Source organism: Lissotriton vulgaris, chromosome 2_1 (genome assembly GCF_964263255.1).
Source record: "Lissotriton vulgaris chromosome 2_1, aLisVul1.2, whole genome shotgun sequence".
Lineage (NCBI taxonomy): Eukaryota > Metazoa > Chordata > Amphibia > Caudata > Salamandridae > Lissotriton > Lissotriton vulgaris.
In genome coordinates, this window is record NC_141687.1 from 2015547782 (window position 1) to 2015570461 (window position 22680).

Here is a 22680-nt window from a genome sequence, read left to right on the forward strand (position 1 = left end):
TCAACAACTAGTATTGTTTGCACTTCGAAATGTGCCTGGACAATAAACTGATTCCAAAGGTTGACTGATATTTCAGCACAGCATTCAGCAATGAAAGAAGAGTTTGCAATTTCAGATATTGTCGAATATTAAAAATGTAACTTCGTTTGGTTTTTCGCAACCTTAAAGTATACATAAAAGTAACAAATAGTTTAAAAGCAAGATAAAATTACTGGATTGGCTAAGAATTTACAGTGTATAAAACTCAATCGCTTTCCGGATTCAAAATTTGATCTGTCCCGGATTTTGGTATCAAAGTCTCTACAAGAGTCATAAGTTTTACTCCACGGCATATTAGAACGATCGAAGATGCACCCAACCAGCCTGTGACCGCCTGCCTACAGGTGCGAAATCCTAAAGCATTGAAGGTGGATTTCAGCAAAATTCTTCTTTCGACTTTTACAGTCTCACAGGTGCACAGTAAATGACATAAACTTTCTGTTCGGTACCCACAGAGGCGGCATGTCATTTCTTACTGTTTTACTTTCCAGGTTGGAATTGGGTCCATGGAGCAGAGATCGCCCAGTCTATATGCCATGAATTTCTTTTTTAACTGTAGCCTGAAGTGAGCTTCTAAATAAAGTTGTGGTTTTAGTCTTTTATAAGAATTAATTACTGTCCAGGCGTGACGGTGGTTGGCCAAGGTTCTTTTATCCTCTACCAGAGATAGAGACTTTGCATTTAATTTACAAATTTTGTTGAACGATCTTCGTTCCGACTGGCTGTTCCAAATTTCTTCAATGTTTAATACTTCAATAGCAGTTCTCAGGTAAGAGCCCCAGGTGTTTGGTTCGTTTTCATTGTATTGTTTCCTGATCTCCAGCCAATATAGGTTGTTTAGTGTACCTATTTCAGACTCTCTGAGTTTCCAGCACCATTTTGCGAAGATAGCTTTCTGCTGGTAAAGTTGATTTTGTAGGCCGAATTCCAGGCGTATTTGTGCTGGGGATGCTCCTTTAAAAAGATTAAACACAGATTTATATATTCTTATCTGTAGTTTATTAAGGATGTTGGTTTCTTTCCCGTGCCATATTTCTAATCCATAGGACAAGGTAGGTAACACTTGGGCTGCCATTACTTTTAAAATTTGACCATACGAGGGGCATTGTAGTTTCTTTTGGAGCAGTTTGTAAGCAAAGGTGAGTGATTGTGCTTTGGCTATAATATCCCCACTTTGATCCCCCATGGACAGATTTCTGCACAGTTTAATGCCCAAGTATTTATATGTGGCTATCTCCTCGATTTGGGTATTCTTAGCGTACCATTTAAAAGATCCTCGGGTTGGGCCTGCTAGTCTCACGACCTTTGTTTTTTTATTGTTAAGTTCCAGACCTACTAGGTCGAAGTACTCTATTAGCTTATTTATAACCCTCTGCAGGCCTATCGGTGTATGACTTAATACCACAATGTCATCTGCATATTGCAAGAAACTGGATTGTTTTATTTCCCCATTTTGGTGGATGACCGTTTACCTGTTGGAGGTGGCTATTTAAGTCGGCTAAGTATATGTTAAAAAGACTTGGGGTGAGTACACAGACTTGTTTTAATCCATTTCTTATGTGTGTTTTTGATGATAATATTCTTCCATCCCCGAGTTTTACTTTAGCCCATGTTCTACTATATAAGGCCTTTATTATATCTGTAAGATTCTGAGGGAGTCCCCAATCTTCTAACTTTTTCCATAAACGATCTCTTGGTACTCTATCGAACGCTGATTTTAGGTCGATGTAGCATGCCAGTAATCCGGTCTTCTTTTTTTCAGCTCTTTCAATCAAAAGTGCCAAAAAGGTAAGATTTGTAGTGCAACCCATGCCTTCTCTAAAACCGGTTTGGAACTTCGGGACTATTTTGTTTTTATTTATCCACTCTTGTAGGTGCCGTAATATACAAGATGAGAAAAGTGTTGCCTCTACATCAATGAGGGCTATCAGCCTGAAGTTCCCAGGTTCCCATCTACTCCCGTTTTTGTAAATAGGATGGAAGATATTACTGTACCAGGATCCTGGTATCTTTTTGTCAGTGAAGATTTGATTGAAGAATGGAGTGAGGTAATTTGCCCAGAAGTCGGGATCTTTTTTAAATATGGCATTTGGTAGCCCATTGGGGCCTGCTGCTCCTTCGGCTTTTAGTTTTTTTATCAACAGGGTTGTTTGTTTCACTGTTGTTAATGGTGTTTCTGTTTCCCATTTGTCCGATATGTGGGAGGTTTCTATCTTTCCCGGTACTGGGCCCTTGTTTAATTCATTCCTTGCTTCTGTAAACCGGATGTCAGGCGTGGGTGTATTGTATAGCGTGTTTATGTATTGTATCCACGATGTTTCACTTATTCCTATGTTTTGTCTGCGTGCCAGTTCCTTTTGATAAGTTATTAATTAAGCTCCAGAACTCACTGCTGTTTGGTAGTTTGCTTGTCCTGAGCAAGTCTAACCATACTTTGCCGTTATGTATCCTTTTTGCCTTTTCGCATGTGTCTTTATATTCTTTTCGTAGTTTCACTATCCCGCTATTCATTTAGTTTTTTCCCTGCTTATTTATGGTAGCCATTTGCCTTAGTTTTTTAGCGATTTCCCTTTTTTTGTCTCGTAGCTTTGAGGTATACGATGGATGTTTATAGGCATCATATATAGATTTTACTATTGGTTTAGCAGGGAATTTTTCTAGCAATTTCATATGTAAGTTCTCCCATTTTTTTGCTAGATCATTGTGAGCCAGGGTCTCAATGGTTTCTGCGTTTGTATACACAAATTCCATTATTTCGTTTGTTATGTTACCTCTCCATTTAAGTTTCCTAAGATTGTTAACTTCTGGGATTATGGCTAGAGACCCAATACTCTCTTTATGTTGTATGTTTAAACTCAGTAGTGTTTCTTGCGGGAAGTGATCGCTTTCTGGGCGAGGGATGATGCAAAAATGATTGATCTGCTGTGAGAGCTCGTTGCTGATTAGCGTGAAGTCTATTGTGGATTTTTTGTTTCCACTTGAGTATGTTGTCTTTGCGGGTTGATCACCCTTTATATTACCATTTAGCGCCAGAAGTCCCAATGAGTCCAGTTCGTTCCTTATTTTTTGGATATTGCTTTTATTATCTTTGACACTGATCAGGTTACTGTTGAAATCACCAGTAATCAGCATCCTGTAGGATTGGTGGCTTATTTGTAATGTTTGTATTAAGTTTATTAGTTCCAACAATTTTTTAGTCTTTGTCGAATTCTCTGGGTGGATGTAGACATTTAGGATCAATAGTTTCCACCCGCCGTGTTTTGTAAGTTGTTTATTTTCTAACTTTATGATTTGTATCCAGTTTTCCCCTGAATCCATTATCTCAGACTTCCAAGTGAAGTCGTTAGTTATGTAGGTAGACAAACCCCCCCTTGGGTGCCCATATTTTGCTATTTTTTCTGCCATTAGATGATGTTCTTCATAACCTGCAATTTGTCTCGGGGTAACATTCCATGTTTCTTGCAGGAGTATTATATCGAATGTTTCCAGGAAGGCAATTGTGTCTTGGTCGTGTTCCATGTCTTTGAAACCGTGTACGTTCCAGCAGCAGATACTTATTTTCCTTTCAGTTTTCATGTTTTCATCGGTGTTTCTTAATTGCTCTATGCGACGTGAGCTGTTTCCATCAGGAGCGATGGGAATTCAAAGCTTGTGGAATCCATGACCAATCCTGGTCGTGCTCTGCTCGTAGTTTAGGTTGCCTTGTTGTTATCTTACTGGACTCGGGTTCCCTCCTTGTTTGTTGGGTGATTGATTCATTTCTTGCTCCTCTTAAAATGGAAGATGTTTTTCCTTTTCTGTATATTTCTGGTGGGGCCACGCTGTTTAGAAGGGGGTTTGGATATTTTATAGGAATCGGATAGACTAGTATTATGCCCCATACTGCAAAATCTGCTTGTGTTGAAAAGATGAGGTCAGTTATCTCCTTTGATCCCCAGGTTGTGCTGCTCATTTCACATTCTGATATTAGGTCATTTGAGGTTATTTCTCTTAATTTTGGGATCTCACGAAATAGCCTCAATAAATTCCCCCGGTTCAGCGTGTCCATTGTTCCTTTTGTCTGATATAATATGCGTCCTGTCACTGTGTCAACCATTTTGGGTGTTCTGATTCTGTGTCAGATTACTTCTGTCCTCTCTTTGGACTGGGGGCATCTCTTGCCCTAGGTGTTCAACAGTAAGTGCTCCAAAAGGGTTTTCCCTTAATGATGTCAGCACTTCTTTGCGGTGTGTTGTGGACAGTTCGACTGATCTAGAAGTTGTGTTTAGCCTCTCTAAAATCGTTTGTGATACTCCAAAGGGGGGATTATGTGTCACTCCATTATTTCCAACCGTGATTATTAATTGGGAATTCCTCCTCATTCGATGTTCTGGTTGTGCCTCGTGATCATTATCTTTTTTGACTTGGATTAATTGTTTTCCTTTGCGTTCCCCAATGGTCAATTTTAAGTTATCTTGTGTCTCAGACTCCCATGGGCCTTCTAGTATTTGCACTTTTTCCTGTATAGTTTGCTGTATATTTCCTAAACCTCCTTGAGTTTGTGCTGATTCGTCCATTATTCTTTTTGTTTTATTTGTTTGTTTTAATCCTGTGCTGACTTCGTTTTTTGAGTTCTGTTGCGTATTATCTGTTGGCATTGTATGTCTGAGATTTTTCTGTGGCTCAGAAATTTCTTCTGTGATTACCTCCTGATTTTTGGATTCAGTTGTGTCATTTTTTTCTGTTTGACTTAATAGACTCTTGTTCCTCTTTAAAGAGAATATGGGATAGTTTAAACTTTCCTGTTTGGATTTAGCAACATTCTTCCTTGCTTTCCGGGCTCGTTTCCATTGTCTTTTTGTTTGTGTTTCGATTAACGCTAATGATACATGTGCTTTCCTTTCATCTTGTCCTCTATTGTTTGCTTCGCTTTCTTCGTCCAGGTTTATGACCATTTCTTTCTCAATAATTGAGCTTTTTCTATTTTGGTTTTCTATCGTTAGGTCTTCACCCCTCAAGTCTTTGTGGGAGGCTTCTCCATGTATCCTTGTTGAACGTGTCACACCTAGTATTTCTGACAAAATTGTTGGTAAAGAAGCCAGTTTATCTATTATCTTCTCACAGACACAGTTTGCAATCATTGGTTTACTCTTTATTTGGTTTTCCTTTAATGACTCTTTTGTAATGTGTTCTGAGATTGTGACCAATTTAGTATTTAATCCCGCTATGTGCGTAGCGATTAGATTCATCAAATCCACCTGAACATCTAGTTTGTCAGATTGGAAATTTAGAACGTCAATTGCTTGTTGCAGACTCTTCAGCAGTAATTCGCTCCAGGGGTCCATCTGTGTGTTCATTGGTTGCCTCAGGCCCCTGTTATGGAGTCAAAACCGCTGGCGGAGGAAATTGTTATGTGTGAATGTTTTTTGGCATTTCCCTGAGGTTGGCAGTTTTTATCGATCTTATGTTCTTTCCATCGATTAGGGCTGGATTTTGATTTTTTGGGGGTTGAGGTAATTTCCTGTGTATTCACCTCTTCTGTTGTTTTTGCCCGGTCTGTGTCTTTTTTTGCCACTGGCGAATTTCCCCTCTTTTCCTCTGTATTGTGTGTGTTTACCTCTAGCATCTTCAGGAGTTCTTCTTCCTCAAAGATTGAGAAAGATCTTGACCACACTATCTTTTCTGTATTCCCTTGAGATATTGTTGACTCTCAATTTGACTTTGGTTGTTTTTTTAAATTTGGCTATTTCCAATTTCCTCCTTATACATCTTGTCCGGTGTGGACATTAGTTGGCTAGGTTGCGAGTGGATCTGTGCTGTTGTTTTTAGTAACCAGTTTTTTATTGTTAGTTTTTCTCGTGGCATAGTACCCATGCTGCCTTCTGGGCCTTTACTTTGATTGAGTTGTGGCTGTTTTTCTCACTGAGCCTGTTCTATTGATTCCCCTTTGCTCGGGATGGTCATGTTCATTTGTTTTAGAGGATTTTGTAAACTTTGTTCTTCTTCTGTTTTCCCATAAATTGCCGCCACATGATCTTTTAAGAAATGAAATTTGTGCCTGAGGTTTTTTCCCCCGAACTTGAATGGTTCTGGGGTGGGAGCAGGGATCAGGCACTTTTGCTCCTTACTGGCAGACTCCTTCACTTTATTTTGTTTACTTGTTTAAAAAGATCTTTTGAGGCTCCTCTTTTCTTTTGTTTATGTGTCGATACTTGTCTAATTTTTCCTGACCTCATGGTTCTGCGACTGTGTTTCAAAAAGATCGCCGGTCTAGATAATGTTTCGGCCGACTCTGATATTCTGTCTGACTGGCTGTCTGTCTTGTAATTTTATTGACTTACTATAATCCTTTGGAGCTTAGTTGGGTTCGATCTGCCCCTTCTCTCATATCCACTCCACTGCTTCTGCTGATGCTTCTCCGGCGACTCCCTAATACGCTCTTTCCCCTTATCTTTTTTTTCCTATGCTCCGTCCCCTGTGGTTTCTTTGTGTTGCTCTCTGCCCCCATACTCCGCCAAACCCAACAATCACAGCTGACCCAAACACATGGGCCTACCACCAAGCCTGTCTGCTCTTCCGAAAACTTGCCCGTCGACTTGTCACGTCTAGCTGTTTGGTATAGCAAAGGTCCGTGGCAATGTGGTGGAGCGATGTAGTTCGAGGTTGAGCAGCAGCCGTCCGGAAGATATCCGCTTGGGTGCTGGTAATGACCATTACGGCAGGGGGTGGGGGGTACTTGTTCTTTCAAACATGCAGAAGGATCAGCCTCCGTAGCCAACCTCCGATAATGTGGCTGTTATTTATCAAATGGCTGACCCCCCCACTGGCTCCCTTGGCGGGGGCAAAAGTATGCACGGGGCGCTGGAGTCTCATGCCTTGCTCGCTGCTCTCTACACTCAATGGTTGCGGTTCTCTCTCTTGTAGCTTGGGCTATGCCGTTGATGTTTACTTCGCCTGCTTTAGCCTGCTTTCAAAAGTGCCCCTCCGCCCCTTTAGCGTGCTCCTCAGCTATCTCCTTGCCTCCGGTGTCTTAGGGCGACACAGGGTGGATGAGGGCGAAATTTGGCATATAAGCAAAGGCAGCTTAAACAGGTGCAGCTCGTTGGAGCACCCAATTGGCAGTTTTCTTTTTTGCTTGCTTGAGGCGGCACTCTCCAACTTGCGGGCAGCTCGGCGTGCTGGTCTCCGAAAAGACGTGATCCGCCGCACTCAGCTCTCTGGTGGTCAACTCTGCTCTAGGGGGCGTTGGTCTTCTGTCCGGCTGTCTGCAGGGGTCCCGCCACTCCGCCCTCTAGCTTCCTGCTGCTTGGGGCCACACGCATCAAACGCCTCTGTCCCCGCTCAGGTGCCTGCTGGAGGACTGCGGGAACCCAATGGAAGGCGCAGCTCTCTCCTGTCTCGTGGTCCACCTCTCCACCCCTCGCCTGTCACTCGCGGTTGACCAGCCTGATCGGCCCGTGTAAGCTGTCCAGTGCACCGGAGCAGAAGAGGGACAGCGGGCTTGGCCAGGGTGGACTAGGTGAGCGGGTGGCCGGGACCCAAATCCGCGAGCCGAATCTGCGGAATCTGCGGGTGCGAGACGTGGCGCGTGGCGTGCAGCTCAGCTCAACTCAGCTCCGAACTCCGAGGCAAGGGCAAAAACCAGGACCAAATAGAAAATGACTTGCACGATGAAAACATCTACTGCAGCTTCAATATCAAATAGAAGCATAAAACAATAACCAAAGTGTCATATGAAACCCACTTAATTAACCATTCCTCCATTAGTACACAAGAAAGGTTAACATCAGCCTCTGCAATTGATTAGAGGCTGAGGAAATTCCTGAAATTCTCACTGTCTCTCCTCTTGGACTGGCTTTTGAAATACATTTAGAGTCAGCAACGAGCCTTCTTTTAGTATCCCTGAAATCACAAACATTGCACCACACAGAAGAACAACACCCATATTTGAAGGGAAATCTTTTAAAGAATTCTAAGGAGACATATTTATATTAGGATAATCTTGCAAGAATGTATGAAAACTGTAATTTTCTGTTTGGTCCCTTGACCAGGCAAGAAGCCAAGTATTGTGGACGACTGTCTTAATTCAGACTTCAAAAACACAGATTTGAAGACTTTCTGCATGGTTCAGTTCTTAATATCAAAATTCAAGAGTTCCAAACCAGATTTCCATGTCCTTCTGCAATCAGCTTCCAATTCTGCACTTCGAACTCTAAAACTCAATTGAAACCTGTACATACCACACATTTTCACAATTAAAAGACTCAAGAGGACACACAAATTGGTTAACGTTTACTACAGTGATATCTGTGAACAATCTCTTTAAAATTATTTGCATTGTAGTTGGCATTGTACAAATTAGGACATGAAGGACGATATTACCCTGATCAGCATTCTAGGTTGTATGTCTTTCTGTCTTGGAAACAAAATAATTTTTTGATCAATTCTGCCTAAACAATTCACAGTGAACCACGCATCTGGCAAACAAAGAGTTGTGAGGGTTGCTTCAATAACTAACTCTTAATATCATGAAAACATACCGTTTTTTATAGAGCCACAAAAAGATGAAAGCTGTCCGAACAACCTTATAAAGACCATTAGAAACTCCTAAACAGTGTCAACTATTCTGCATGACAGAGTTCCTAAATTTGATTTAATCTGGCTGATATCTGAATCATATATGAAAAGGAATCGAATTGGTTGGGGATGCAAAATTGAAACTCTGCGAGCATTCCTCCTTCCTGCCTAAACTATCAATGCCTAGTTTTGATTCCTCCTCATTCCCGTTTCTTCCATCATCCTACACATCTAGTTTTTTTTTTTTTTTAAATCTCACTCTGCAGGTTATTTCCCATCCTTTCTTTCACTCTTTGTGACTCATTTCCTATCTTTCGTTCTGCTGTGCTCGGTGCTGAAGTCTGATGAAAAATTATACAGATACAGTCAGGTCTCCAAAAATGGGTGCTGATGCCCACCAATTGCAACACTTGGAGATTCATTGGTTTCTTCGAGTCCCAAACAAGATGCAGTCTGTCAATGTTTTGAACCTTGGTGCAAGAGAATAGCTGAAACGTGAGATTCCTGTAGTGACCAGCTAGAGTGAAGGGGTGTTGTCAAGGAAGGTAGAGTCAGAGAGGAGAAAAGAGGAGAGACTGTCACAAGCTACTCTTTTACTGAAGGGTACTGAGTTTGGGAAAGCTGCGGACGAGCTGCGGCGGTCGAACGTGGCTGCCTCCCTCACCTTCGGCCCTTCGGCCCTTACCTACCACGGTGTTTGAGTGCTGCTGGGAGCCGCTCTGTGTTCAGTGGACGCCGGGGTTCCTTTTGTGGCTCTCCCGGGAGGTCAAGGCGGTCGGAGCATTCGGGGCCCCCCCGCGGACTGTCTTGGCCCAGGGCTTCCCGTGAGGGGAGAAAAACATTCTGCAAAGAAGAACGTGGAGCTCTTCTCATCGAGTTTAAGTCGATTCCGTCCCCCGCTGAGCTCACCTGAGTTGGAGCAGCTGGGGTGGCGGTTCGCTGAAACAGGAGCACGGGAGGATGCTGAACCGATTGAGGAGTGCCAGATAATGCTGCAGAGCCGGCACGCTGAAACGTGTAGGAATTACCGTCTGTTGGTGATTTTCCTGTCAAAGGAGTGATATTGCGAGACGATGTGTGCTAGCTGCAAGTCCCCCAGGTGGGAAAAATAAACTTTCCTTTTTCCTGTCTTAGCACTGGAGTCGTGTGGTAACTGGGAGGCAGGTACTGCTTGAGGCAAACTGGGGAGTGAAATTTCATTGTCCTGGGTCTGCTTTGGACATCCCAATTCGAAGTAGTGGCAAAGCTGGTTTTGAGGCGCCCTGGCTCTTCTGATTGGAGGCATCAGCCGCTCAGAGGCCAGGGAGAGAGAGATTTTATTTGAGGGGCATTTACCTACCGGCGGGACTGCGAGGACCGGCAGCCCGCGTGGCAACGCTTCGTCCTCTTCCGGCCTCCACCACCATTCCCCTATATAACTGGGACTGCACTAGGCGTCGTGGGACGTGTGCGGGTGCGCGCCGGGCGAAGCCCGGGCCAAGGGTGGGCCCGTTGTAGCCCGTTCGAGCCCGGTGGAGACCGGACTGGACCAGCCCTCTTGGCATTTCCCTGGAACCATCCCAGCAGCTACCTGTAAGTACACTATGTGGTGTGAAAGAACTCCCATTCAAATTAAAGTGAACAATTGCAGCATGGCTACACGGGAGTCTAGAAGCAAAGGACATAACAACAAACTTACTGGTACACTGGATGATTTTATAATTAGAACTAATTTAGCGATTTACCAGGGTATAAAGCAATTAGAACGCAGGGTGTCGCAGGATCTTGCTATGGCCAAATGATCCTCGATGGGCCACTTTTGCGAAAGCTCGAACACCAGAGGTTCCCAGGGATCCAAATATGGTCACTGCACTCATGGACAATGCCCAAACTAATGCCCAAATTCACTCACCAAGAGAGGATCTGGCCCACACTCCCCTCTGCACCCACACAACAGAACAGGATCAATCACCACGACTAGACATATCCATCATGGAAAAAACCCAGGAGAGACTGATTACCCGTCAGTCCCATGGTAACCGTAAGGGTAAGAAGCGGCCCATGGAAAAAAGGTCGGGAGCTAGATCAGCCAATAACTGTAGCAATAACGTAATCCCATTAAGCCCAACGGATGCCGAGCCTCAGAGTTCAGATGCTGCACCTGATTTACTTGACCCATCTAACACTGTGCTAGGTACAGGTCTCCCCAGGGAAGAACTATCAACATGGGAGGTCCGCTTATGCACGAAAATTACTGCACAATTGAGTGCTATATTACGCCCGCTGGAGGAGAGACTTGCCAGTATTGAAAGCCAATTACTCAACTTCGAACAAGTAACACTGGCTACCCTAAATAGTTTGGATAAAAATGCATCAGTTCAAGACAACCGGAACATGATAACTGAGGTGGGACCGGCTGCAACGCACGAACATCTTGCCACTTAACCCCACTGAACCCACAGGGGGAGCAAATGCATTCTTAAATAATCTGGGAGGGAGGCCAGGGGGTTGACCAGCACACAGCGCCCACTGGTGTAGGAGGGGCATGGATTCACACTACTTCCCATGATGTGCGGGCAACTTCGGATCTAGGGGTAAAGAGGAAATCGCAAACCGAACCCCAGGTGGACCTCCCTCCTGATGTCAGTCCCTATATAATCATTCTAACAGGGGTCCCAGAAATTAGTATGCCAAATGTTGAATCTATTCAACTCTAAAAAATAGAGTTATCCAGTGGCTCAATGCACACAGACCCCTTCCTCCTTAAATGAGCACCAAAATATCAATGGTTCGGAGGGTGGGATGGATAGGGTGTACTCCTAAAACCATAACTGGCGATTGTGTTCTGGTCAACTTCAGGGATCCACACATGTCAGACTACATACGTAATTGGAATCTAGCTAGCGTAGGCACAAAGATTGAAGTTAGATCACTCTCCTATTTTTATCCCAGTAAACTGAGAAACCCAGATGAGGGATGGTCCCTTGTATCCCACCTTCGAGAGGGGAGGGGAGGGAAGAATTGGGCGGGCCACCAACCATTTGCCCAGAACCAGATTCCATGCTATAACAGGTTCAGTGACCTGGACCAGGTCGACTGACTGAGGAGGGTCGACCAGGATATACTGGATGAGGTGCAGACCCACTGTGTGGTTGTCGAGGATGGCCAGATTATGGAGGAGAATGACCAGGCTTGCGAGCTGCCAAGAGCCCAGAACCCCCCCCCAATAGGGAGTCCTCGGAGTGGTAACACGTATAAACTGGATAGGGCAGACGTTATCCACTTACCAGTATTATCCCTACCTACTACTAGCGCTGAAAACATAATGGGGAAAACTAATAGTGCGCCTGATCGCACACAGCCTAGCAGGGGGGAGCACAAATTGTATGTCAGTTCTATCATGGAACGTGGCAGGCTTACCTAATAAATTGGCCTGCCCAGAATGGGGCAACTTTGTGGACGGTAGCAACATATGTTTATTCCAAGAAACCTGGGCCTGGGAGGATCAACATAGAGTGGGTTTTGCATCATATATTATTGTCGCACGGTGGGGGGAAAAGGAAGCCCTTCGGAGGCCTTACAATTTGGGTAGGCCTACACCTGGGCTGTTCGGCGAGATCATTCCGACCCACTCTGATGACATTCAGTGTGTTCTCCTGTCCTGGCCTAACCCCTACAAACTCGCCATTGTGAATGTTTATTCATGGCCGACAAGTGTGGCAAACGAGTCCAAAACCATTGAAGAGTTGTCATCTTTCCTTGGCTCCCTAAGTAAGGACACACATTATTTGGTTGCCGGGGACTTAAACTGTCCTTATGAGCCACTCCATGGCTTAAATGAGGGAGTACTGACGGGCGAGGATGAACACTGGGGACTTCCATCCCCCCAGTCTCCACATCCAAAGTCCTGGTCTCCCGTGGCCATCCAGATCATGACCCTAACTCTAAATAATTCTATAAGGGCTTGCAACGGTCGCATGCCATCCGACACCCCATCCAAGTGTACCTTCAACAAAAGGGGCCAAGAATCCAGACTGGACTATATTATGGTGGAGGTATGTCTATGGCCAAAGGTTGTTGACTTTGAGGTATTGCCTAGGGCATACAGTGATCACAATGCTCTGAGCCTGAGGATAGAGTGCCCTTGGCCAAGGACAAATGGAAAGAACTCTGGCCTGGATGTGGCATAAGGGTTGGTCCTGACAAACAACAGGTGCAGAGTTAAGGGGGATAAACTGATCGTAGCACGGGATGCACTGCCTAAATTATATAGTACAGTTGTACCCATCCTTGAGAAGGTGGGCTCTTTAATTACACAGCACGCGGTACCAGACTTTAATGATAATCTGCTGCATGGGCATCAGGATCTGGTAGCCTGTCTAGGAGAATTCCTTAATCCACCGGGCCCGAACAGGAAGCGTAGGATGCCCGTATCCACGTGGTACAACGCCTCATGTAGGAAGGTAAAATCAGAGCTTATCGGGCCACTAAAGACGGGAGAGATACAATAAATATTCGCTCCCTAAGATTGCAATACAAAGAAACAATGAACCATGCTAGGATGGAGTGGGATATGGACAAATGGTCTAATCTCTCCTCCTCATTAGAATCTAGAGATGCACGCAGATTCTGGGCCATAGTCAGTACAGGGTCAGGTGAGCCTAGATCGGCAATTGAACCCAATATAGAGGAGGGGGTCTGGGAGCTCCATTTTAAGACCCTTTATGCTGCACCAGTACGTGCAGAAAGTCCGCTAATACATACACCCAGACTGGGGGATGATGATGAGCTGCAATTCTCTGTTGAGGAAGTCTATATTGCTATAGGGAAGTTGGCCTTGGGTAAGGCCCCAGGCCTAGATAGGCTTCCCGATGATTTATTTAGATATCAACCGATGATTTGGTCTCCTTACCTCTGCGCCCTCTTCAACACGATTTTGGGAGGTATGGAGATACCGGTTACTTGGTTGGGAGCGGAGATTGTGCCAATCTTTAAGAAGGGTTCTACTCTGCTCCCAACCAATTACCGGCCCATTAGCCTCATAGACGTCCCTCAAAAAATCTTCTCCCGACTAATTTTGGACCGTTTACTAGAGTGGATTGAGGAGTATGATATCCTCAGTCCCTACCAGGCAGGATATAGGAAAAAAACATCAACCGTGGACCAGATTTTCCGTCTCATAATGTTATTCTGGAAGACAACTATACTGGAGGGTGGCAGCCTCTACATGGTCTTCGTGGACCTCCGGTCTGCGTTTTACCTAGTACCCAGGGGCAAATTGTGGGCGGTGCTCTCGGATATGGGTATCCCTAAGGCAATACTGCTGGCCCTGATGAGGTTGCATACACATAACTATGCACAGGTTAGATGTGCGAGGGACGGGGTGCTGTCGTCCATGTTCCCAGTTTCCAGGTGGGTCAGGCAGGGTTGCGTCCTGGCACCAACTCTGTTCTGCCTCTATGTGAATGGTGTCATATCACACTTGGACGTGGTTCCCAATAACGACGCACCCAGATTGGCAGGCAGGAGGGTGCCAGCGATAATGTTTGCCGATGACACCCTCCTGCTTTCCAAATCCCCTATGGGGATCCAGCGAGTGCTCAATGGCTTTATCGACTTTTGCCGCTGTCGTGGACTTGTGGTAAATAAAATTACCCGGACATAGTTTCTATACATTAATAAAGAATAAGGATAGCTCATAAAATGAGAGGCAGAGTCCGTGGTATCTGAGTCAAAGGGCTTTAATTCAAATGACTCGAGTCATTGAGAATCGGGTTCCATCACCACTAAGGTTCAGGAAGGGATATCTAACGTTTTATTAACATCACACATTATATATAGTAAAACCATACAATTGCAATGAATACAGTACGCGGAACACTCCAGGCGGAGCAAGTGAAAAGAGAGAGATAAGAACACATGGGCGTAAAAGAAGGCGTGTAAGGAGGCGTACACGTGGCTGTTCACTTGATGAGTCATAGGTGTGTCATAGGTGGGTGGATGCATAGAGGAGGTTTGCAGGGTCAGCAGAAACTTTTACCCTACATGTGCGCGTAACTGGTCATGACGTGAAATTGACGTGTAACTGGGAAGAGCTGGGGGGCTGACTTTAGCACTAGTAGAGGAGTCTGGAGTCTGGGATGTCAGAACGACCTGCACCTTTTGCATATCTGATATCTTGTGTTTGGAGGATGTATTGTCTGAAGTAAAGGTCTCTCGAGTAAAGGCTGTTCATCGCTAAATGCTAGCGTGTGCATATATTTCTTCGTGCATTACGTGGGGGCCATGGGCCTACTATGGCAACGGGTTCAGTAAATCACTTGCATGGAGACAGGAAGGCTAGGCCCTATGCTCTGCAGGCGGAACATGTTTACCTCTTTCACTAGACTGGAATGTGTTTTTGCGGAGGCTGAGCAGATAACTGTAGGCAAAATACCGTCTTGGCAGGCAGGCCAGGCCAGGCACCTCTCGGCTGAGCAGGAAGTGAGGGAGAGGTCAGGGATACATACCTAAACTGCAGCTTTCAGAGTCAGAAGAGGCTCGGAGCCTGAATTCAGGGCCTGGCTCGGCTGGGCCACAAAAACGTGTGCTTCTCGATATTTTAAACGTGTACCATGTAAATGCATTGGCAACGTAGGTCTTAGTGCAGAATTAACGTTTCATTCAAGGAAGGCCTAATAACTGACATGCTAACATTAGACGGAAGTGCAGGGGCATTATTGTGACAGGCACGGGAAAGGAATTTCATGATAACATGGACATACATGGGGCATAGGTAAGTGGATAGGGTGTCAGGGGGGGACACACTGGCCACATAAAATTTCTGTTTCCTCATTCCCTCCTTGTCCCCTACTGTGCCCTTTAAGATACATCTATTTTCATGAGACCATCTATTTGTTCATATAGCATCATTTGTTCGTCTTTTTTCATTCGTGCACGGGACGTGAACGTGGACGGGGAATACAAGCAGTGGCACACAAGCCGCAAATCGCTGGGCCACATTGCAGACAGAGACAGCAACTGAATACTATGAGCAGTATTATTCCTAGGAATGACAACACTTTCCATCCCCAGGCTGATATCACACTCCAGAGCCAACCGGACCAAGTCCAGGTGCCTGGATTCTGGTTTATCTGGTGAGCTATCTTATGGAGCCTTGTTATTGCTGCATACACTGATGGTGCGTTATTAGGAATAAACACACAACAACTGGAGCCGATCACTCTACAAGCTCCGCCCCTATCGGCCAGGATGACGTCAAGAACAAGGCGGTTCTGAAGAACAACAAGTCTCATAGCAGACTGATCCTCGGTTAAGTTACCTAAGGCAAAAGTAGTCTCGTTCACTACTGCTTCCAAAGTTCTGGTTAACCTACGTATTATTTTACTATTTTGGACGCGACCTACGAACCAGAAATATCCTTTAATGTAATCCTTGTACTGGTCCCACTCTGACTCAGTGTAATCGATGACTGGGGGAAGGTCCTTCTGATGTCTAGTATGCACAAGACGGGAGTCTCGATGATAATGGGATGGGGCTAGAAAAACAGGTGGCAGTAGGAACGCAATATAACACGTTCCACCCCAGTCTAAGGGCAGACGTACATAAGCTGTCTGACCACAAATGAAATAGGAATGGCAGGAAGCTTTGAAAGTAGACTTTCCTTTATCACTGAATTCGACCACAGTATTACAATCACTGTGTCCTAGGTGCACTGAACCATTTTTCCTAACGCATAATTCACCTTTCACTGGTAAGACTGTTATAAACGGTGAACCTGTATTGGTCTCGGACTGGACGTTCAGAATCATGAGGTTAAGGGAAACATTCCCTAATTCGTACACTTCATTTTCTAGATCGGTCCCTTTCCTTTGGGGAAGACCGTCTTCGTCTGGAAAACATGCCTTATTCATAACTGTATTCAGGTCTCCCCATATCCAATCGCTCTGGGAAACTGTGGACTTACTGTCTAGTGATGACATTAAAGCAAACCATGCTCCGCACGAACCATTGTGCGAAAACGGATAAGGAAAGAGGGGCAGAACTCCCTTCATTTTCTGATAAGGTGGGAGGCGGCCACATACCCAACAATTTGTTACATTGCTGGTCTGGTGAGAATGGTGTAACATACGGATAAAAGTGTTGTTGCGCAGTGCTAGTCGATAGGATAGTTCATGGGGTGGCAGGTCACTGAAAGTGTGCTCTATAGTGTCATTGAAAGAAGAATGTACATGTGAACCAAGAGGAGGAAAGAAAACATGTAGCGTCAAGCTTATACATATAATCGATATACTTGGAAAAAACACAATGATCAGAGTTACTATGCATCTACTGCGTAAGTTTTTGCAGTACTTTTCTTTCATCTTTTTCTGCCTATCTCTCTGACTATTTGGGTCTACGATCTTATACATGTCAGGAACCTGTCTAACCGCTTCACCCGAGGGGGACTTAAACAATTAAACGCTGTCTGACTTACTAGACCGTAGCTTCTGTCTATATTCCTGTTGCGGAGTCTTTTCTAGCAAAGGGAGTTTAGTGTCAATGTTCTCTGTAGTCTCAGAGTCCTTTATTGAACCAAGTCCATGGAAACGCTTCACATGATGGGCGTGGAGCCATCCTTTTCGTCCCTCGACCTTGACGGCAGTCCTCGTCGTCAACAAGACCAATTTGGGCGCGCGCCAGCGGGGCTCCAGAGGGCTTGAACGGTCGAAATTACGGACACACACCAGGTCTCCTGGAACGATTGCGTGTGTCTTCACCTGGGTGTTGTCCGGGAAGGCAGCTGCAACCTGTGAACGACAAGAGAGTAGTGCAGACATCAAGGAAGCCAGGTAATCTGTCAGCATAGTACTGTCAACATCGGTTATTTTACGTGGCATAGGCGTACCCCACATATTCGGCGGTCTACCAAAAACCACTTCGTACGGGGATAATCCGGTTCTGGAATGAGCTACCATACGCATGTAAAAGAGGGCAACCGGCAAGGCTACCATCCAATCCACACCTTTTTCTGCACAGACCTTCGCTAACCTTGTTTTGAGAGTCTGATTGTGTCTCTCTACGAGACCAGCTGCCTCTGGGTGTCGTACGCAATGGAATTTCCACTGGTACCCTAACAGAAGAGATACTTGTTTCATCAATTCGGAAGAGAATGGCTGTCCATTATCTGAGTACACGACACGGGGTAAGCCGTATCGCGGGAAGAATTCACGGACCAACTGCTTGGCAGTGGTCACAGCAGTGTAATCTGGGACTGGGTACGCTTCTGTCCATCTAGATAGTGCACATACAACTACGAGAACATACTTGAATCCTCGACATCTGTTCATCTGAATGTAATCCATTTGGAGGACTTCAAAAGGGTGGTCAGGAGGATGAAATCCACCTTGTTCCACGGGAATGCCTTTGCCTGGATTGAACTGACAACAGATCATACAGGTACTCACTTTCTGTTTCGCTGCTGCACGTAAATGCTTGTTGAACCAGATGTTCTATATACTGTCTAACATGGCTTTTTCTCCTAAGTGTGCTGGACTATTTGCTGTATTTATGATAACTTGAACCATGGAGTCAGGGAGGAACCACGTGGCTTTGCCTTTTGTCATCCAACCCTGATCTGTCTGGACCCCTCCTTGTTCAGTCCATTTCTTGATTTCGTCTGGAGTGGCATGTGTCTGTATGTCGAGTACATCTTGTGAGGGATCCCTGACTGTCATGCAGGGAAGTTTTTGCAGTACTTTTCTTTCATCTTTTTCGGCCTATCTCTCTGACTATTTGGGTCTACGATCTTATACATGTCAGGAACCTGTCTAACCGCTTCACCCGAGGGGGACTTAAACAATTAAACGCTGTCTGACTTACTAGACCGTAGCTTCTGTCTATATTCCTGTTGCGGAGTCTTTTCTAGCAAAGGGAGTTTAGTGTCAATGTTCTCTGTAGTCTCAGAGTCCTTTATTGAACCAAGTCCATGGAAACGCTTCACATGATGGGCGTGGAGCCATCCTTTTTGTCCCTCGACCTTGACGGCAGTCCTAGTCATCAACAAGACCAATTTGGGCGCGCGCCAGCGGGGCTCCAGAGGGCTTGAACGGTCGAAATTACGGACACACACCAGGTCTCCTGGAACGATTGCGTGTGTCTTCACCTGGGTGTTGTCCGGAAAGGCAGCTGCAACCTGTGAACGACAAGAGAGTAGTGCAGACATCAAGGAAGCCAGGTAATCCGTCAGCATAGTACTGTCAACATCGGTTATTTTACGTGGCATAGGCGTAACCCACATATTCGGCGGTCTACCAAAAACCACCTCGTACGGGGATAATCCGGTTCTGGAATGAGCTACCATACGCATGTAAAAGCGGGCAACCGGCAAGGCTACCATCCAATCCACACCTTTTTCTGCACAGACCTTCGCTAACCTTGTTTTGAGAGTCTGATTGTGTCTCTCTACGAGACCAGCTGCCTCTGGGTGTCGTACGCAATGGAATTTCCACTGGTACCCTAACAGAAGAGATACTTGTTTCATCAATTCAGAAGAGAATGGCTGTCCATTATCTGAGTACACGACACGGGGAAAGCCGTATCGCGGGAAGAATTCACGGACCAACTGCTTGGCAGTGGTCAGAGCAGTGTAATCTGGGACTGGGTACTCTTCTGTCCATCTAGATAGTGCACATACAACTACGAGAACATACTTGAATCCTCGACATCTTTCCATCTGAATATAATCCATTTGGAGGACTTCAAAAGGGTGGTCAGGAGGATGAAATCCACCTTGTTCCACGGGAATGCCTTTGCCTGGATTGAACTGACAACAGATCATACAGGTACGCACTTTCTGTTTCGCTGCTGCACGTAAATGCTTGTTGAACCAGATGTTCTGTATACTGTCTAACATGGCTTTTTCTCCTAAGTGTGCTGGACTATGTGCTGTATTTATGATAACTTGAACCATGGAGTCAGGGAGGAACCACGTGGCTTTGCCTTTTGTCATCCAACCCTGATCTGTCTGGACCCCTCCTTGTTCAGTCCATTTCTTGATTTCGTCTGGAGTGGCATGTGTCTGTATGTCGAGAGGGATCCCTGACTGTCATGCAATTTGTCAGTGATGGTACTTCAGTCTTCGTCGTGTCAGTTGGAATGTCTGTTTGAGTCTGAGCTGTAAGTTTAGCTGTTCGATCTGCCAGGTCGTTACCCTGGGAAATAGTGTCAGTGACTTTCGTATGTGCTTTGCACTTCATGACGGCTATTGCTGTAGGCAAGTGTATTGCATCTAACAGAGCTTGAATGAGGGGACCATGCTGTATTTTGGCCCTGTGTGAGGTCAGAAAACCTCTCTCTTGCCAGAGGACACCAAAGTCGTGAACGACTCTGAATGCGTACTGTGAATCTGTGTATATGTTTACTTTCAGGTTCTTGGCTCGTATACAGGCTTGGGTCAGAGCGACGAGCTCTGCTGCTTGGGCAGACAGGGTGTCAATTTGTTGTGTTTCTATGATTTCAGTATCAGTGGTCACTGCATATGCGGCCACTAACTCTCCTGTGCTTGTTCTCATACATGAACCATCCACATAAAGTGTCAGGTCTGGGTCGGGTAATGCAATGTCTGTCAAGTCTTGTCTTGGCTTAGTCACTGTGTTAATAACATCCACACAGTCATGTGGTGCAGGGTCTGTTGTGCTCGAGGGTAAAAGTGTAGCAGGGTTTAGAATATTTTAGCGTCAGATCTCGATGTGTGGCTGGAACAATGTCAGTTCATATCCTGTCAGTCTTGCTATGGTCAGGTGCTGTGTCTGTGTCCTGTTCAAGAGAACTTCCACTGAGTGTGGAACCTGAACTGTCAGGGGATGTCCTAACACTATGGAATCACTTTGTCTGATTGCTAGAGCTGTTGCTGCAACTGATTTGAGGCACGCAGGCAGAGCCTGGGCCACTGGATCCAATGTACTAGAAAAATAAGCACAAGGCTTGTGCTTTCCTGCCTGATCTTGTGTGAGAACAGATAATGCTGTGCCATCGCGTTCAGTGACAAAAAGTGTAAAAGGTTTGCTGTAACATGGTGTCGCTAAAACTGGTGCTTGACATAAGGCTTTCTTCAATTCATCAAATGCAAGTGTATGTTCCTGAGTCCAAGGGAGGACAGTCGAAGTCGCTGCCTCCTGTGTTGTCAACTGTATAAGTGGTTTGGCTAGATATGCGTACTGGGGAATCCATTGTCTGCAGTAAGAAGTGAGGCCAATGAAGGCCCGTACTTCCTTCAGTGTCTTGGGCTGTGGACGATGTGCAATTAACTGAATGCGGTCAGGTGTCAACTGTCTACCCCTCTTGGACAGCAAGTGACCAAGGTACACAACTTGCTGGACACAGAATTGTAGCTTTGAAGGGGACACTTTGTGCCCCTTTTCCGCCAGGAAGTATGACTGTCAGTGATGCACGTTCGCAGTCTCGTTTTGTCTGTGCTGTGATCAAAAGATCATCAACGTATTGGAGCAGTGCAGTGTCAGTAGGCATGTGAATACTGTCTAGTTGTCTTTTCAATGCTTGACTATAGATACTAGGGCTTTCTGTGAACCCTTGAGGAGCCCTCGCAAATTTGAAACTTCGGCCATTTAAACAGAATCCGAAGAGGTATTGGCTCTCCGGATGGATCGGGACACTAAAGAAGGCGTTCTTGAGATCTATTACAGTAAAGAACGTCGCTTCGGAATCAATCGCAGTCAATAGTGAAGAAATGTCTGGGACCACTGGCTACTGGGTATTATTCATTTGTTCAGTTCTCGGAGGTCAATCACTAATCTGTAAACCGGTGGTGCATTTGGGTCAGTTCGTTTAAGAATCGGAATGATAGGAGAATTACATATATTTGAGTCAGTTTCTACAACCACTCCCTGTGCAATGAGTTCGTCAACAATTTTCAGTAATGCAACTACAGCATCAGGTGGCAACTTGTATTGTCGGATTCGGGGTAGTACAACACCTTTCTTGAGTGTGACACGGTATGGTGTAATGTGCATGTAACCTACATCAGTCGGACCTTGTGCCCATAAATGCTGTGGTACATTCTGGAGTCTGTGGTCAAAATCTCTCAATACATAATGTCCTTTGAAATCACGTAAAAACAATCTCACTCCTTCCGGTGAACAACAAATCACTGCTCCTAGTTCTTTCAACGTTTTTATACCAAGCAAGTTTTCTGGACATGATTTAGTAAGCAACAAGTCTGTAGTACGAGACAATGGACCGACTCCTAGGGAAACTGGCTTTGACACTTCGTTAACAATAGGCTTTCCTGAAAATCCCAGGGAAACATTCTGTGAGCCCGAGAGGGGTGCCCCTGGAACCTCGTCATGACTGATGGTAGTTCTGCTCGCCCCTGTGTCAATCAGAAATTTTCTGTCTTTCCCCAATACATGACTATGCACATAGGGACCCTCTTGATCTACAGGAACCTCGATAAGGGGCAAGCCAACCTCCCTCTCTAGGCTGTTTCATGAATACTGTTGATAATCTGGGTAGTCTGACTGTGCATACTGGTACATTTGTTGTGTGACATGTTGTGTTGCAGCAATGGGTTGAGGTACAGCTACTGTCTGTTGCGCGTTCTGTGGAGTTTGCGTGTTCTGCGGGATGTGATCCTGTCTAGGAGGACGTGGTCTTTCTTTCGTCTTGCCTGTAGCTATATTGTGTTTCAGGACAGCACATTCATTTATATAGTGACCTGGCTGTTTACAGTAGTTACAGTTCCCTTTGACAGGTGCCGTGCCCTTTTTCTGGCCATCGGCTGGAACTGATTGAGCAACTAGTACTTTCATTTTCGTGTCTTTCATGCGTCTCTTTTCGTGTTCCTGTTCTTCTCTGATTCGATTCTGGTGGTACTGTAACATTTGTAACATTTGGGAAGGGCTATTAGCTTGCCAGGTACTCTCAACTTTCAGTACTCTATTTTTGATCTGGGGTAAGGAATTTCTCTACTAATTTGGTCACAAAAAGATGTGGGTATGATTCACTACTGGTCTTCAGGCCACTATTAATAAGAAAACATTTTTCGAATCTAGAATAAAAATCACTAGTGTCTTCGTCTTGTTTCTGTTTGCAGGCTGAAATAGCATC

At 45.2% G+C, this 22680-nt stretch overlaps 1 protein-coding gene across 2 annotated transcripts in view; it reads right to left on the reverse strand.

Annotated features, from left to right (window-relative positions):
- Nucleotides 1-22680, reverse strand: part of PDE8A (phosphodiesterase 8A) — a 2218572-nt gene that overhangs the window by 891070 nt on the left and 1304822 nt on the right. The window lies entirely within an intron of this gene.